The following is a 4,783-nucleotide window of genomic DNA, read 5'->3' on the forward strand; positions in this document are numbered from 1 at the left end:
CTTTTTCTTAGTGAGAGACCAGAAGGATATATATTTTTAAAGGTCATCTGGCTCTAGAATTCTGTGATTTTTTTTTTTTTTACCTTGAGAAAATTTCCCAACAAATCTTACAGCCTGTGTGCAGCTTTGTAACCAAATCCTAGAAATCAAAGTTCCTTAATCTTCCCAAGATGCTCTCCTGTTCTGTCATTCACTTTAGCATCTTAGGAAGTCCATAGATATGAAAGGGACTGTGTTCAACTTTTTTTGCTGTTTATTACTTTTGATTTGATTTGTCCACAGCATGTCAAAGAATACATTGCCAAACAAAATAATTAGTTGACTAAAGGGAACATTAATTATTGAATACTATCTAAACATGACATATTTCAAAATATACACTGCTGGAAGTTTTCATAGCTTCCATTGAACATTCTATAATTTTGAGATATTTTGCTCCAAAATTCTTTTGGAAGCGGCAACTTAATAATAAGACACAGTTGAAATAAAAACAAAGGATGCATTAAAAAAATACCAAACATTCTTTCAACACTCGATACACAAAGTTATTTCTGAGGCCTCACCATATTATTTTAGATTAACTATCTAAAACAAATTATTACAAAAATAAACCCATCTCTTTGCTGGATTTCATTCTGTGTTTGGATTGAGGTGGAGTCAGTTGTTAGCTGCATGATCAGAGCACAGACGCTGAGTCTTTTTATTTTCTTAATTATGAATACCCATTTCAAGCCCTCATCGGTGGTTTTCCATGGCAGTAATCCCTACCAAAACAGTTGTTCCTCTAGATCCTGAGTGGTCTGCCAGAACATTAACCTCGACTTGACCCCTGGTGGTCACAGGAGAGATATACAAGGGTTAATAATGATAACTTGGAGAAAGACTATCAGGTAGGGACTGTACCCTGGATTATGTTATTTGTCTTTAAAAATAATTATAAATGTTTGTCATTGAAAAGAACTAAGATAAGCAAGGCTAATGAAGATGTTTAAACCCTTATCAGCTGAAATGAAAAGGGCTGGCTCCAGAGAGTGCTGACCTTGGAATTTTTGTGCTGCGTGTGTCGATCCTGGGTGCTGATGCACATGACCGACTGAAGTGTGGCTTGGCAGACCACAGAGGCTTATTCACCCATGCCGGATGTGAAAGGGGCTTCCGGGCCTCTCCCTGTGCCGTGGCATTCCTCTCGTTCTCCAACAAAGCTTTTAATTGGCGTCTGTGACTAATGAGCATGCAGTCCCAGGAGCGACAGAGCAGGGTTTTCCATCACCCATTAAGACGAGCTCTAAGCCCCAAGTTTATCAAGCCTGAACCAGGAGAAGCTAGGGCCAAAGGATGGAGATAAAACAGTCACTAATAGTTTTCACAGACTGCGTTAATAATTCTGCGTTAACAAGAAATACCGCATGTTTAGTGATATTACCCAAGTCTTTACAGCCAAGGTGCTCACTGGCCCTGGCCATTAAAGGCAATGTAGCTCTTTTCAGGAGAATCTGAGTTAACCCTACTTTCCATAAAGTGTAGTCCAAGGACATTTCTCCAAGCAATCTTCCCCCTCTTTGTGTAGGGAAGTGATCTCATTCTGCCTGGGGTCACGTGGGATGAAGTAAGTGCTGGAGGTGGGCCATCCTGAGCTGGTGAGAAATGTACAGAAAATGCTGGTGCGGGTGGTTCTGCCTTAGGATTTCGGTTACTTTTGCATTTTAATTTAAGCTTTCAATTATGTGTCTTGCTGCAGTGTAATCGGGGAATACATAGATTAGAGGAGAAGTGGGACAAAGAACTTGTAGTCGTTACCTATTATTTATTATGTTTGGTCATAGATGTCAGAAATATAAGGTCATTAAAAATCAGCAGATTGCTGGAAATGGGAGTGATGGGGAGGGGGAGTCATACCGCTTCCCTAAGACCTTAGCATTGATGTTTGAAAGGACACTTAAAGACCCCGTTTGGCCGTTGTGTTGTAGACTTCATACTTCTAAGTGGCATAAGTGAATATAGAGACCTAGTCAATAAAAATATTTTGAATGTCTTTAAAGTATATAATCATTAATTTTTAATTCTAAAGCGGTTGTATTCTTCCCCACCCCCATTGGTGATCTTGATTTTATACCGCCATCCCTTCACTATATTATTGACTCTACTATTTCTTGTCCTCTACACTTGTATCCTACCATTTCTACTTCTCTGTCTCATTTATTTTTGTGCATCCCTGGAGACCTGGCTTAAACTTCCTTTCATCCTGTCCATATTGGGGATCTTATTCCAGTTTTTCATCGAGCTCTTCTTTCTTTCCTCTTTCGTGGCATTCCATTGGCCCACTGTTGCTCTTAATCAGGTCTAGATTCACGGTCACAAGTCTCATGGATCTCTGCCCATATACACTGTTCCACGTTATCTTTGATGCCCTCCGGCCTCCTTCTTCCTTTCTAATAGGACCTGCATCCTTAGCAGCTACTGATGAGTTGAGAAACTTGTTGATCATTCTCTCCTGCCATCTGTCACACAAAATGTTTCTTTACACATCCCCTTTGCCCTCAGTATATATATTATAGTATATATATTGTAACTCGACCTTTCAATGCAAACTTACTTGATTTGGGAATAGTGGGTATTTGAAGTATAACTTGGGTAACACTCCTTTCCTGTATTAAAATATGTGTGATTGACATGCATTAGGAAGGCTGGATACCAGATTATAGGCTATTGTAAGGTAGTTACCAGGTTTCATGTCCTTTAGTATCTTGTGTGGATCAATGAACTCTTAACTGCATAATCAGTACCACAGCAGCTGGTGGTGGTGATATCCAAACACCTAAATGAACTTCCAGCAAATAGACAGAGTCAGCAGATTATGTGGCATTCCAGTGTTATACTTTAAGAACTGAAAATTATATTTAAAACAAAAAAGAAAGTATTCAGGAACCACTCCAAACAGATAAATCATCCAAGTGCTCATAAAAATCAGAAAACTATCCATTGGAATTAACCTTTTTTATATATAAATTTATTTATTTATTGGCTGCATTGGGTCTTCGTTGCTGCACACAGGCTTTCTCTAGTTGCAGTGAGCCGGGGCTACTCTTCATTGTGGTGCATGGGCTTCTCATTGCAGGTGCCTTTCTTGTTGTGGAGCACAGGCTCTAGGCATGCGGGCTTCAGTAGTTGTGGCACATGGGCTCATTAGTTGCCTTGCATGGGCTCATTAGCCCCTTGCATGGGCTTAGTTGCTCCGCTGAATGTGGGATCTTCCTGGCCCAGGGCTTGAATGCATGTCTCCTGCATTGGCAGGTGGATTCTTAACCACTGCACCACCAGGGAAGCCCTGGAGTTACCTTTTCATGTACCTAGTGACTGGCATATACAAGTTCTCAATAAATATTAAATCTATCATCTTTGGAATATATTTTCAATATCATATGATTGATCACCATCATCAACTTTTCCAGCAATTTTTCTATAAAATCTGTAGCTATTTTATGGTTACATCAAGAATCTCAAAGCCATTGTGAAATCAGTGCAGCTATTGGTGGTCAGAGCTCCTTAAACCGAAGTTCTTTAACCTAAAGATGTAAGCTTCCATCTTCCCTTGGTATGCCTAAAAGATAAAAAGTTAACATTTTTCAAGATTGATGAAATAGTGATAACAGTTCTTCCTCATGGAAGAATGAAAATATACATCTTTAGATTACTACATGAATGATTTAATTCAAACATAAAGAATTATTATAGTTCAATGTTATTAAATATTGAAACAGATAGTAGAAGATATACAATCACCTTTGTTATATTTTATTAAAAATAGGATAACACACTGAGATCCAAGATGGATCTGAAGACAAACCTAGGAGCCTGTTTAAGCTCTACAAACCTAGGAGTTTACACTTATCAATAATAGTTCCCCTGTTCTTTGATTACATGGCTTTTCCTTCAAGGTATTTTTAAGTTTAGAACACTGAAGCAAAGATGTTCAAATTCAACCTTGGAATTTAATACATCATCTCTTTCATCAGAGACATTTCACTGATCCTGTGTTATTTAAAAGCCAAATGGAACTGTTATGGTGAAAATCTGAAAAGAATGTCAGAACTAACACAGTATGGAGATCACATTTTCACAGAAATAATGATTCCAAGTCTTGTAATTTAATTTGCATGGTTGAATGAACTTGTCTTTCTCCTACTCCAGAAATACAGCCTACCACATCCCAAACTGCAGCCCTTCAGAAAAGAGGCCATATCTCTAAGTTAGCATTCCTCAGTCATGCCCACTCCACAACTTCATACCCAATAACAGTTTTTTAATTGAAAATGAATTCTAAGCCTACAAGCATGTTCTTTCTGAGAAAATGATGAGAGAAGGAGAGAATCGCTCTATATTTCTTTTAACTACAACTGAAGTAGCTTAACCTAAAAAGAGCAATGAAATTTATATCTCAGGTGGGAGCATGTGAACTGTTACAGGAAGAAATAGATTGTGTTACCTGGAACCCAAGGAAATACACTGTTGGCACCTTCTCAGGAGAGCTGACAGAATTCTTCCTGGGAGAATTTCTCTAGGTTGCTTTTATGAATATATCATTAGAATCTAGCCCCCTGTGTTGGTGGACATGGTCCTACGAGTATAATAAACAACCTCCACATTTCAGTGGCTCATCACTGAAAGGTGTGTTTCTTACTCACAACATAGTCCAGTGGTGTGAGGATGAGGAAAAGCATGAGGGTTCTGCTCTAAGCAGTCACTCAGGGACCCAAGCTACGTACAATATGTGGCTTTGCTCTTT

The sequence above is a fragment of the Hippopotamus amphibius genome, chromosome 4, assembly GCF_030028045.1.
Source record: "Hippopotamus amphibius kiboko isolate mHipAmp2 chromosome 4, mHipAmp2.hap2, whole genome shotgun sequence".
Classification (NCBI taxonomy): Eukaryota; Metazoa; Chordata; class Mammalia; order Artiodactyla; family Hippopotamidae; genus Hippopotamus; species Hippopotamus amphibius.